Below are 14,851 nucleotides of genomic sequence, written 5' to 3' on the forward strand. Positions count from 1 at the left end.
TCAGTCCTGGGTGTGGAGGCAACGTCACAATGGGCATCACAATCACACGATGATGTCACAGAGAGTATAAAGCAGGCCAGTTTCCAGGGAAGCTCATTCTCTCACTGGATGCGAGAGGAGATTTTTCTCAAACGAGAATGCCTCGGAGAACTCTTTCTCAAACCCATTTTCCTTCCCTTCTCCTTGCCTCTCATACCCCTCACCCTCCTTCCCCACACCTACCACCCCTCAATATTTCCCAATCAACCATCTTCCCAAAGATTGGGAGTAATTCACCACCCAGGGACACCAGGGGTGAGGCTGGCCACCCTGTAACATCTCGTCCGACCAAACGGGTCACTCATCATCCGACGACAGCCTCACATATCACCAGACCACGCATCAGCCAGCCCAGGATCACTCATCTTCCTCAAACCTTCGTGAGACCTATCCCCTTCTGCCCGCCACCACCCTCCCCTCTTACGGTATCATCCCCGCCTTCCACTTCAATGGTTGCCAGAAACCGGCCTCGGGCTCCTAGCCGTCTGCCTGCCCTTGAGCCCACCTGCAGGGGCTTAGTCATCAAACCCCGGCCCCCTCCTCCTCGTTAGTTCCACCATTTTGGCCTCTTCATCGCCACAACCAACAAGGAGGAGTGACCAGGAGGGAAACATCATGCTGGGCTTCAAGGCACAGAAAGCCACCATAAAGGCCGGATGTGATCCTGGCTTCAGAGCTCCACTCTTCACACTGCCCTCTGGCAACCTGGGCTCCTGGACTGGCCTTTGGGACACTATTTCTTCTCATGTCCCCTAAAGACCCTGCCTCCAGCTATGGGTCTATTTTCCATCATATATCCTATACTGGAGATGAACAAAGTGCTCTGGTGAGATGGACTTAATAGTGCAGGAGGGACTGGAGAAATAGAGCACTGGTAGGGTGTTTGCCTTGCACATGGCTGACCCAGAATGGACCCCATCCTAGAAAAGGACAAAGTGTTAGTGGCTGAGTGAACCTAATGCTGGACATGGACAAATAAGTGGTGGCCAAGATGGCTACTATTAGATATGGACGACGTGCTGTTGCCGAGTGGAGCCAATGCTGGAATTGCTGTTGCCGAGTGACTCAATACTGGAAATGAATGGAGAGCTGGTGCTGGATGGTTCTCATGTTATAGGTCAAGAGAGTTCTGGTGGCTGGGTGGTTCCCATCAATGGATAGAGTGCTGGAGTCCAGGTGTGGGATCCTTCACAGGCCTCCAAGAGGGATCCTGGAATGTCATTGCAGGTTGTACTATTTAAATAAATAGAACATGGTTTTTCTTTAAATAAAAAAAAAAAAAGATTCCCTCCTTGACACCAATCTGGCTGGCTCCAAAGGGCAGATGAACAGTGATAGCACTGGAACACAGAAGGAGACCACTATTAGAATTTTAAAAGTGAAATATTGCCCGTGTGACAAAAGCACCACTTCAATAAACTCATGTATATAGTTGAATAATTATTCATCTTACAAAAGGAATCTTTGCTTTTGTTTAGTTTTACTTTTGCTTTTGGCTCGTGCTGAGTTTCACATCACTAAAATGTGGGAGCAAAGACAGCAGATTGTCACCTGAGATTAAATATGTCATCAAAAGGTTAAATAAACTTCTCAACCTGTTTTAGAACTATTTTAAACTGTATATATATATATATATATATATATTGCATATATAGTGCTATTTTAGATGCACGTTAGTGGCAATTATAATCATATTAAAATGCACTCAGTACCAATTTTTCATCTTTTTATAAAAAGAAACTGTGTCTGTTAAACAATTATTCCCCACTTTTCCTTCACCAGAATGCCTGGTAACTACCAATCTACTTTTTTCTCAATGAATTCTTCTATTCTAGACAATTCATATATATTGAATCATCCAACATTTGTCCTTTATAACTGGCTTATTTTTTATGTGGCATGCTCCAAGATTTTTTAAGATGAATTATATTCTATTGTATACATATATTACATTTTTTCTAACTATCCATTTACGAATTGACTTTTACTAGTTCCTACCTTTTTGAGTAAGAATGCTATAAACAGGGGCTGGAGCAATAAATACAGTGGTTAGGGCATTTGCATTGCACACAGTTGACCCAGGTCAAATCCCTTGCATCCCATATGGTCCCCTTAGCCTTCCAAGAGTAATTCCTGAGTTCAGAGTCAGGAGTAACCCCTGAGCAATGCTAGATGTGGCAAAAACAAAACATAAACAAAACCCAACCAAACAGAAAAGAATGCTATGAATCGCAAAGTTACAAAATCAATACGTAGCTATTTCTTTTATACACTAGTCTGAATAATATGAAAAGAAATGTTAGCACTAACATTTTTGTTTGTTTGTTTGTTTTGTTTTTGGGTCACACCCGGCGGTGCTCAGGGGTGACTCCTGGCTGTCTGCTCAGAAATAGCTCCTGGCAGGCACAGGGGACCATATGGGACACTGGGATTCAAACCACCTTTGGTCTTGGGTCGGCTGTTTGCAAGGCAAACACCGCTAGCACTAACATTTTTTAATAGTACATTAAAAAGATAAAATGGCTAGTTGGGCTAATAATTTAAGTTAGAGAGCACTTAACATGCTTACTGTTATATAAGAAGGCATCCAAGAAATAAATAAGTTTACTTAGAGAGCTGATGGTCTCTGGAAAGTGGTGCAAAGAGATGATTTAATGACTCTTACTTTGAATCATCTGAACACAGGCATCTGCAATGAATGATTTGCTGACGAGGGTCCTGTATTCATTCTAATGCCTTCCATCTTTCCTGGAAGAAGACAATCAATCCTCAGAGACTTTGTCTTAATTTCTTCTTCCCTTTTCACACCCCTTTTGAAATGTAAAGACCCATGTAGGCTTGGTTAGCCTCAGGTAGGTACTTTTGTCTGTTACCAACATCTTAATTTTACCAGTATGTTACCTTCCTTTTCCTCCCATGTTGATTGACACTGAAAAAATAAATATAGGCCTGGGGAACTCCTCCTCTCCTTCCAATCCTCCTACTCTCCTTCCTCCTCCTCCTCTTCCTCTTATCCTCCTTTTCATCCTCTTTACCCTCCTCCTCTTCCTCCCCCTCCTCTTCTTCCTCCTCCTTTTCTTCTTCCCCCTCTACCTCCTCCTCCTCCTCTCCTTCCTCCTCCACTAAGTTCGCCCGAATAACAAAAGAGAAAAAAAATTTTTTTTTAGAAAAAATAAATAATGTACGTGGAGGACATTCGGCTCTCTTATTACATGGGGCTGGAATTCCCTGGTCCCATGCTTTTCTATATTAGGTCTACCTAGTTTTCTTAATCCTTTGCTCTAGACCTGTTTACCTGGGGCTGGATTCTAACACTTAGTTTGTACCAGGACTTTATTCTTTTTTTTTTTTTTTTTGGCCACACCCGGCGGTGCTCAGGGGTTACTCCTGGCTGTCTGCTCAGAAATAGCTCCTGGCAGGCACGGGGGACCATATGGGACACCAGGATTCGAACCAACCACCTTTGGTCCTGGATTGGCTGCTTGCAAGGCAAACGCCGCTGTGCTATCTCTCCGGGCCCCCAGGACTTTATTCTAATCCCCAGTATCACATGGTCCCTTGTTACCAATAGAAGTGGTCTCAGGCCCTAGAAAAATCTTTCTTTTTTTTTTTTAATCAAATCTATCACTTTTCTTTATATATATATATCACTCCACCATTTCCTAGAGTATCAGGGCTGGGGTATGTGTGGCTAAGGACCATGAAGAAGAGTTCACAAACTTTTACAGGTCTATTCTAGAAGAGGAGCCTCTTACTTTCCCTCATTTCTGGCTACATTGAAATATGAGTGAGATTGGAAGGAGAATATTATCTCTGGAACTAGAAGGACAAGAAAAGGGACTTTGGTGCATATAGAACACTCCAGCCAGTTTTAAAAATCCTGCCTGAGGGGCTGGAGACATAGTACAGCAATTAGGATCCTTGTTTTGCACCATATTGATTGACAAGGTTCAATCTCTGACATCCCACATAATCCCTCAACTCTTCCAGGAGTGATTCCAGAACTCAGAGTTAGGAATAACCTTGATCACTAATGGGTGCGGCACCAAAGAGAAAACTAAAAGGAACTATTCCGAATGCTATGTCTCCCTAGAAATGATGCTCCTTATCTTTAACCTCTTTCAGTATCATTTTTTTCAATCACAATCAACATGATTTAGCTAGTTTATTGAATTATCATTTACTTAAGTTTTACTTTCCCTTCCTAGTACCTAGTACCTCCTCTGGGAAATCAAATTAGTCACCAGGGTGCCAACTACTATGGTCACAGGGCAGAAGCCCCTGTTTATGATCAGTAGTCTAAGTTTAAATTCAGTGCCTAAAAGAGATTTATTATTCATGGGATTGCCAATAGCTGTCCAGAAAGGAGAAAGCCACCCTTAAAATTTGAACACACATATTCTCTTCCTGTTGCTTTGGACAAACCTGTTGGAGAAATGAACCTCAAATCTGTTATGATGATAATGCATAATCATTTATGAACTGATTCTGTTCCTCCCTAGCTCATCAGGACTTTGGACCCAAGTTCCACCCAGTGTAAAAATATCTCTCTCACTGTTGCTAATTCACTGAGGGTGAAGTACTCATGCTTATCCCATGACACAGATATTTCCTTGGTGTGTCAGAGGCACAATCTTCTTGGGACTCCCAGTACAAATGCTTTCTCTTAGAGATTCCCTTCCCCCATAGTTTATCATGATTTGGGGAAGCTCAATGTGGGCTTAAGTTCTGTTTGTTTGTTTGTTTCTTTTTAGGTCACACCCGACAGCGCTCAGGGGTTACTCCTGGCACTATGCTCAGAAATCGCCCCTGGAAGGCTCGGGGGACCATGTGGGATGCCGGAATTCGATCCACTGTCCTTCTGCATGCAAAGCAATCGCCTTACATCCATGCTATTTCTCCGGCTCCAGGGCTTAAGATTTTTAGGAAGGTATCCTATCTGGCCTTAACTGCCTTTTACTTTCTTGCAACTCCAACTGTTGTGAGCTGTAGATTGGTTCTGCTCTTGGTTATTCTCTCCCTTAGAAGAGATTTGGTAGTATTATGAGACATTTAACTCTCATTAGAGGAAGCACATGTAGTAATTAAAGGCTAGGGATACTGTCAAACACTCCACAGTTCATGGAACAGTCATTCTTCTCTCCTAGCAAAAGTTTAACTTTATTTAAAATATCAAGAATTCAAACACTGAGGAAAAAAACCCATGGGTTTCACAGACAAATTGAGTCTTGCAAATTATAACTTTTACCTGAATGTAACTGATTTCAAAAATGCATTTAAGCTTTGCTTAATCCCTTTCTGTCTTTACAACTCAGAAGCCATGGAAATGAAAGGGGAAAGTCTTTTAAGACCTTGGGCTAGGGCAGTGCTTCTTAATTATTTTCTGTCAAACCCCCCAGGAAGAAGAAAACATTTTTCGCCCCCCCCCATGTGACTGTAAATAGTATCTTTATTCAAAACAACTTTAACCTGCAAAACAAAAATATATAAAATAATTTGAGCTGTTTTTTTTTTTTTTTTAAATCAGAGGTGATATCTAAATTAATGGCTACAATGAGCACGTTTTGCAATGCATAGCTTTTCGGAGCGGGGTTTGAAGCAGGACACAGCAGCTCTCAACTCCAGAGACATACAGAGACATAAATACGGGGCTTAGCTTGTTATGACAGTGTTTGCAGAGGTCAAACGTGCATCTCTCCTCGCATCCCCCCTGGGAGGCGCGCCCCACTATTTGAGAACCACTGGGCTAGGGTAAGTTGGGGAATCATTTTCTCATTCTTTCTTTGGGATAGGTGAGGAGGCAATTCATGTGTATTTGAGTTTGATATGGTATAAAGGCGGGCATGAGTAGTAATCTTGGGCTCAGTAGATTTGTATTTAAATAATTTCTCTATGATTTTTTAATTGTGTAATACAAGCATATTTCTTAATCTCTGTGCTTTGTTTTGGGGCCACATCCAGCAGTGCTCAGGATTGATTCCTGATTTCTGTGATCAGGGATCACTCCTGACAGACTCAGGGACTCATATAGGTTGCTGGCATTGGATTTGGCTCAGCCATATGCAAAACAATAGCTACCTGCTGTACTATCTCCCAGCCCTAATCTCTTGCTTTTAACTTTGCTATAAAATGGGAGGTTGATAAAAAATGAACAAACGGGTACACATAAGGAGAACAACATACTGAAGCCACATTTTGATATGAGTACTGAAGCGGAAAATTCTAAAATTCTATAGAGTGCCGCAATACAGAGAAAGATCACTGATAAATTCTGCTATTTGATAGCATTAATGGAAAATTTGGTTGCTGTAGGTTCGATGGGAAGGTTAGGCCACCTAACGTTTGGGTTCACGTCAGTTCCTTCAGTGACTTGGTAAAGCTGAGATGAAATGTGTGCTATGCTCTGTTGTAGTTGCTTTAGCCGTGTTACCAGGGAATGAAACTAAGGTAGTTAGATGCAGGCATTTTGATTCAGCTCAGAAGCTTGTTCTTAGGAGCCGGAGTTGTGACTCAGTGATAGGGCATTTGCCTCGATCACCCGGCGTCCCATATGGTCCACCAAGCCAGGAGCGATTTTTAAGCCAGAGCCAGGAGTAACTCCTGAGGGTCACTAGTTTGCCCACCCCCCTGCCCCCAAAAAAAGAAAAAAAAGAAACTTTTTTTTTTTTTTTTTGGCTTTTGGGTCACACCTGGCAGTGCTCAGGGGTTACTTCTGGCTCTACGCTCAGAAATCACTCCTGGCAGGCTCGGGGGACCATATGGGATGCCGGGATTCGAACCATGGTCCTTCTGCATGCAAGGCAAACGCCCTACCTCTTGCTATCTCTCCGGCCTCACTTGTTCTTAAAGGTTAGATTGAAAATAATTATGTTGGGAGCCCAGAGAGATAGCACAGTGGTAGGGTGTTTGCCTTGCAAGCGGCCGACCCAGGACCAACGGTGGTTCGAATCCTGGCATTCCACATGGTCCCCCATGGCTGCCAGGAGCAATTTCTGAGCAGAGAGCCAGAAGTAATCCCTGAGTGCTGAAGGGTGTGGCCCCAAAACCAAAACAACAACAACAAAACAAACAAACAAAACATCAGTATGAGATTCTCTAGCCAATGGCACAAAATCAAACAAGAATGAAAAAGACCGGGGCTGGAGGTAGGGTGTTTGCCTTGCATGCAGAAGGGCAGTGGTTTGAATCCAGACATCCCATATGGTTTCCCGAGCCTGCCAGGAGAGATTTTTGAGCATAGAGCCAAGAATAACCCCTAAGCACTGCCGTCTGTGACCCAAAAGCCCTGAGCGCTGCTGGATGTGACCCCAAAACAAAACGAAACAAAGACCAAAAGAAACAAAACAAATGGCTATCAACACCTGATCAAAAGGTAAAAATCCTTAAAAAAAAAGAAAAAGAAAAAGAAAACAATTATGTTGGGGCCAGAGCAATCGCACAACAGGTAGGGCCTTTACCTTGCATATAGCTCACCTGGGTTTGATCCCTGGCATTCCATATGGATCCCCAAGCCTGCCAGGAGTGATTCCTAAGTACAGAGCCAGGAGTAACTCCGAGCTCCAATGGGTGTGCCCACCCCCGACCAAAAAAAAAAAAAAAAAAGAATTGTAGAAGTAGCATTAAGTCGCAGGATGGTCAATTTAGGTCCCAGGGGAATAGAAAAAAACTACCTCTAGCTCCTTTACTTGATTTTCAGGGATTGGAGTTTCTCAATAATGGGAACCCCAAAGTTCCAGGACTTTCTACTGGGTGTCTCATATTGATGCCTGGTGACTCATGTAGAAGTGAGATCAGGCCCTTGTCGACCTTTTTATTGGAGGAGGACTCAATTGACTGCCTAAGAAAGGTTTATGTCTCTTGTTTCAGTAAGTTTCCTTTTGCAGTATTGCTATGGTGACCTATACAAACATATCTATGAGTGTCAATTTGTTTATTGCAGTGCAATAAAAGATAATACAGGACCAAACACCTTCTGCTACCCATCTAGGGAAAATGACCACACAGATGAAGGAGTTCTACCATGGTGACCATTTTTGGCATCTTTAAAGACTGGTGGAGAAAGTTTCGTACAGTGTATGAAAGGTTCATGATAAAACATTGAATGTATGAAAGAGCAAGAGAAGACACTGTAGGTATCAAATATGCTTTTTAAAAAAATATATAAATTATTTTATTTAAAGACCATGTATTACATAGTTACATAGTTACTCATAATATATTTTTTCCAGATAAATAGGGATAAATTTATTTTATAAAAAAGAAAAGAAAGAGAAAGAAGAAAAATATAAATAAAAAACCAAGAAATTTTGTTCAACAAGAAAATTTATGACAATTATTATATCTCATAATGAAGTCATTAAGTCATTGTCAGAAGGTTTACTAAACTCTTGCTAATGGTTGATCTTTCTGTTACTTCTTTTGTTTATGAAAATTAGGTAACTTCAAATACATGTTGGTATCTAAATTGGCGAATTTTTACTGGGATGACAATATTAAAAAGCTTGCAGTTGTCAGTTGTTTTAATACTTGGGGACAGTATTAAAAAACATGGAGTGCTGCTACATTCATTGCCTGAAATTCCAAACACTGTGGCTGATACTGTGGTTTTGTAACCAACTTCTGGATAAAGCCATTTTATAAATTGTTTTATACATATGTTCCTACTCCTTCTTTTTTTTTTTAATATGAAGACAGTGGATTATTGGATAGAAAGAACGAAACTGGTGCTGGGATTTCCAAAGTGAGGAGCTTGGGAGAGCTAACAGGAGAAGCAATGCCACTCCTGTGGGAATAAAATAAACCACATATGTGAAGCTACTTAAAGCAATTATTGGTCCAAAAAACTGAACGAGATTTTATTGTATTTTTGGCAAGTTTTAGGACCACACTTGGCTGTGTTCAGGGCTTATTCCTGGCTCTGTACTCAGGTATTTATTTTGGAGGTACTCTGGAGACCAGGTGGGATAGCGTGGATTAAACCTGGGTTGGCTGTGTGCAAAGCAAATGCCCTACTCACTGTGCCATAGTTCCAGCCTCACGGAAGGTCTTTTTATAGGGAGAAACTGAGAACTCCTTGGAACTATAACCAGAGGCATGGGAAGGTTGGTACCTCCCACTGGCAGTCTGCAATCACTTATTTGGTCTTTCTTTATCACCAGTGCTCAGTTCCTGCTCCCTAGAGAGGCCCACAGTTAAGGTTGTTAACTTGTCTTGGCCTCCAATCTATCAGATAATTCCTACACCTAGGTTTGCCATTCTAATATTTTTCCCAGAAATCTGCAGTTGGATAAGCCGAATCTAAGAATCTCTTTCCCTAAGGTTGCAGTTGAGCAACCACATTCCCTGCACTCTCCCATATGTCCTGAGCACCCATTTTCTATCATCCTTCAAAACTGCTCCCATAATGAGGCCAGAGAAATTTAGTATAGTATAGTATAGTATAGTATAGTATAGTATAGTATAGTATAGTATAGTATAGTATAGTATAGTATAGTATAGTATAGTATAGTAGGTATAGTAGGTAGGGCTTTGCATGTGTCTGACCTAGACTTAATCCCTGATATCCTATATGGTCCCCCTGAACCCCACCAGAAATGATTTTTGAGTGTCAGGAAAAAATTCAGAGCATCGATGGGCATTGCCTCCAAACCAAACCAAACCAATCCAAAGTTGTTCCCAACATCTTATACTTATATGCATATCTATCTGGCCTTTCTCAAGGCATGCTAGCAGCTGCCTTTGCCCTCAGAAGGATGATATGTGCCTTTAAACCCCCAATAATTCTTTCATTCAATTCAATCAACCTGCCCACACCAGTCTCCTCACTTCCTTGGGACACTAAAGGGAATCTTGTTACTATGTGATTTTTAACTCTGGCTTAATTTCCATGACTGGCCCAGGTGTTGTTTTTGTGTTCTGTCATCCTCCTTCCACCACCCCTCCTACGCTCTTTTGAGACACAGTGGGTGTTTGGAAGCAAGCTTCTGCTATGGGCTTCCTTGCAGTTCCCATGAATCCTGGGAAGATGCTAAAGCCTCTTCATGGTCCCTGTTGCATTGCACATACCTGATCGCCAGCAACGGGTATATTATGTGCCCAGGGTTAAAGATCAAATAGGAGCCACACTCTGCTCCCTGGAGCTGCTATGCTGTGTGGGATGGGTGAGCCTGGAGCTCAGGGACAAAGTCCTGTAATAAATTACATGGGCCCAGAGTTCTCAGCCACTTCCTCTTGGAGCCCTTCCGCGTCTATCATTCCTTTTATCCTTCTCTCTTCTACTGCCCAGACCCTCTCTTCTCTGCTCTCAAAGTAGAGGGGAAGGGATTCAGCCAGCTCGTGCAGTAACAAGGTAAGAGAGCAGGAGATGTCTTTGCCTGCAGAAATGTGGTGTGTGTGTGTGTGTGTGTGTGTGTGTGTGTGTGTGTGTGTGTGTGTGTGTGTCTTTGCCTGCAGAAATGTGTGGTTTATGTGTGAGGGGAAGGGATTCAGCCAGCTCATGCAGTAACAAGGTAAGAGAGCAGGAGATGTCTTTGCCTGCAGAAATGTGGTGTGTGTGTGTGTGTGTGTTTGCCTGCAGAAATGTGTGGTTTATGTGTGTGTGTCTTTGCCTGCAGAAATGGTGTGTGTGTGTGTGTGTGTGTGTTTAGTCTTCTGTGACAGAGAAGGTAGGAGAAACTCCCCTTCAAGAATTGGAAGGGGAACTTTGGGAAGGAGGTGAAGGATGGTCTCTTTAAGAGGTGAGGAGGTAGAGAATTGGATAAATGCTGCAGGACACAGCTGGAAAAGAATTGGGAAACATCTTTGAGCAGGGAGCTGGAGGTTCCCTTTGTGGGGCCTAGAAACTAGAAACTAGCAGAGTGAGATTTGTTCTATCAAACTGTAGGACACATTGGGAGAAGGAGCAGCTGTCTTCCGCGGTAAGGAAGGGAATCCCCGGCTATACAGGGGCTGTTTTGAGCCAGCCACAGCCTACCTGTGGCAGAAGAAGCTTAAGCAGGTTGTGAGTGTGGAGAACAAATGATATGCCAGTATCCCATGTGAGCTGCAATCCAGGGTACACATTTGTGCTATTGCTCTTATTTTATGGACCAGAAAACAGGACCCTGAAGGATGAGGTCTCTACAGGAAGCATAAGCCCAGTGTCCCAAAGCTTAGGCCTACCTGACCTGTTCACTTTCCTGCCTTCTTGAATAGCTGTGGAAAATTGTGTTAGTCACCACTCACCAGGAGATGCCTGAACTCCACCTGCCTGGCCTTAAAGCCTCTTCTGTACTTGCCATCTACCTTCATCTCACTGCAAAGGACATATTAATTATAGGCATTGGAGGCAGCTGAGAGTGAGAGGTAAATACCTCTCAAATCAGGTCTCCCAAATCAGGCATGTTTGCTTCTACTAGGCTAGGCATTTCTTTTAATCTCACTCTAACTCTGTACTTGAATTTGCTTCTAATTTATTAATTTATTCAATCCCATTTGGAATTAAAATTTCAATTTATTCCAATGGAAGAAAACTGTCTGCAGATCTGGGGGACGAGAGCATGCTCATTGGTGGAATCTGAGCTAAGAGCGATTCCCTTCTTCAGAGCTCCCAACAGGAAGCTCTCCCATATCCCTGGACCCCCAGGCACCTGCTGTCTGTCCCTTGGGTACTTCATCCCTGGGGCCCTTCTGTGTGTCTAGATAGGGTCCTGCTGCAGCCTCAGCTCAGCAGAGGGGGTGCTCTGTGGAGAGTGACACAGAAGGTATAGATGTCTGTTTCCTGAGTGCATTTCTATAACTCCATGCTTGTCTTATTATCACTCAATCCACATGACAAGCTCAGGGATGAAGCAAAGGAACTATAGTATATTTTACACAAAAGGGACATGATCAAGAAGGGCGATAATGCTTTTCCCAGGCTCTTTAAGGACCCAGGCTGGATCTTATAACTTCTCAGTCCTTACCCAGGGTGTGGCAGAGTTTAGATCTTGGTCAGTCTATGTTGAAGAATGGACTAGTGAGTGACAGAAATAAAGCTACAAAAGAAGTCATATTTTCTATTGGCATTTTGCATTCTCTTGTGTACCTTAAAAAGGGACCTGATTCAATTCCTGGCATCCCATATGGTCCCCCAAACTGCCAGGGGCGATTTCTGAGTACAGAGCCAAGAGTAACCCCTGAGCATTGCTGGGTGTGGCCCCCAAACCAATAAATAAGTAAATAAGTAAATAAAGTTTAAATTAAAAAAATATCCCTGTCAAGGTGACAGGCTTGGGGAGGAGGGCAGGAGGGTACATGAGAGAACATTGATAGAGTGAAGTTGACATTCATGATGGGATTGTGCTAGAACATCATATGCTTAAAATTCAACTATCAATAACTTTGTAAATAGGACATTTTTTAAATTAAAAACTTTCTGGATTTCACATCAAGGACCCCCAGCTCATGGGAGTTAGGAATAACCAATTAGAGACACAGGTAATTTGCAAGTCTCTCAGTCTCTCCACTCAGCCCTAGAATTCCTTTCTGCCCAAAGGACACTCTCTCCTTACCCTTAGGTAGTTCTTTACCTGCAATCCAGAGTGCAAGACTGGCATCCTGTACAACAGTCTCAATGTAGGTTTTATTCCCTTATAATGTAGCCTTTTCTAGAATGCCTGTCTCAAATATAGGCAGAGGGTGGGGGAAGAGGGAGTAAGGGGGCACTGGTGGTGAGAATTTGCATTGGTGAAGGGGGGTGTTCTTTCTTTGACTGAGGCCCAACTACAAGCTTGTTTGTAATCATGGTGCTTAAATTAAAAGAAAATAAAAGTACTATAATTAAAAAAAAAGTAGAATGTAGCTTTCTCATCTGTGAGACTTGTGTAGTGAACGTAAGAGGTTGTAAACACAGTGGTCTGGTGTATAAACCCTTGGGTCCTTCAATTTCTTTCTCATTTCCATCCACCCCTTTCTCATTTCAGTCACTCTGATTTTTTTTCTCAATTCCATCCCATCTTATTCACCTTCCAGTGTTTTCTTTTTTACTCTCCCATACTCCAGTCAAGGATGCCCCAGAAATATGTTAGTGGTGTGGTTTTGGATTGTTTGGACCATGAAGGAGATCTTTGGAAGCAAGCTGATCCTCAGAATCTCAACCGCACTGACTTAAATTAGGTCTTAATAAGAAGGCATGAGCCAGGGAGATACTTGGCGTTCTAGAGACAGAAGCTTTCAAGGGAAATGCCTTACCTTCCCAGGGACAGTACTGCTTATGCTTATCATCTGGGCTATCCATCCATTCATCCACCTGTTTGTCCATCCATCTATCCATCTACACATCCATCCACACATCTGTCAGGCCATCCGTCCATCCATCTGTCCATCCACCCATCCATCCATCTATCCATCCATCCATCCATCCATCCATCCACACATTAATTCAGTCATCATGTTCTGAGCATCATAAGATACAGTCTAACTTTTAAATTTCTCAGAAGTGTGGGAGTGTCAAATTCAATAATATGTAAGAAAAAAATAAATTCGGAGGTATAAAACTGAAGTAGCAAAGATGTAGTGGTAAAGATGTCCATTCATGCTTTTGTGTTTTGTGTTTGTGTGTGTGCACACACATATATATGTACATGTATTCCTTCCAAACTCAGATCATGTATACTAAATGCAGTGAGAGAATATGGGATATTTAGAAAGGGCTTTAAATTCAGTAGACCTAAGGAGAAGTGTTGAATGGTGGGTTGTGCATCCCACAATCCCCAGAGAGGGAGAGGGTTTCCCATGACCTGTCTGGGTAGGACAAGAGATGCAGGTCCGGCAGCAACTCTGATACAAGAAATAATCCACACACAGTTGGGATGATATAGCAGGCCAGATATAGAAAACTAACCGCAAGCTGTTCATTCACAAGCCAGTTGCTCCGCCATATGGAACCATGAGCCAAGATGTCAGCCGACCCTCCAGGCCACCTAAGTAGCCTTTATTTGGAAAAAACAAAGCCCACCCAAAGGGGCGGGGAAAAAGCCAGATGAGAAGGCAATGGGGAAACATCTTGTTAATAGGAAAACCAAAGGAACCAATTGAGAGATATCTAATTAAAAGGGAATATGAGGACCAATTCAAAGGCCTCTACCAACAGGGAAGAAGTAAAATATAAGGCAGTTTTAAAAGAGGAGGAAGAGAAGGATTTCCACAGAGGGCCTCCAGTGCCTTAAAGATATGGCATACTTAGCTGTGGAGAGACGTAGTTAAAAAATTATTATACTTTAGTTTTAAAAGATCATTTGGTTGGTAATATTATTATTATTATTATTATTATTATTATTATTATTATTTTCCAAAGTAGAAAAAACAAGTCTGAGAGCTTTGTATTCTTTGGAATGAAGGAAGATAGAAAACTGAGGGATAGGCTAGAGGAGAGTCAGATTATAAGTATTTCAATTGATTAATGACTTTATCTGGTTTTGATAGTAGGGCAATGCTGGTGTTGATAAGAAATTCTTCTCTGCTTCTATTTTCTGGAAGATATTGAGAAGTAGCATCATTTCTTTCTTAAATGTCTGATGGAAACAACATCCATGAAATGATCTGGGTTTAGTGCTTTCTTTTCTAAAAAGTTATTAGTGATTTAACTTCTGTGATAAAGACAATTTAGTATATCTCTTTTTTCTTGCGTGAATTTTAGTAGTTTGTGTCTTTCAGGTAATTGGTCCATTTTATTAAGTTACTAAATTAATAGCCATAGAATTATTTATAGTATTCACTTATTATTTTTGCATCATTGGGATTGGATCAGTTATACATGGGTTTGGATCAGTTATACATGGGATACCCCTGATTT

This window comes from Suncus etruscus, chromosome 5 (genome assembly GCF_024139225.1).
Source record: "Suncus etruscus isolate mSunEtr1 chromosome 5, mSunEtr1.pri.cur, whole genome shotgun sequence".
NCBI classification, from domain to species: domain Eukaryota; kingdom Metazoa; phylum Chordata; class Mammalia; order Eulipotyphla; family Soricidae; genus Suncus; species Suncus etruscus.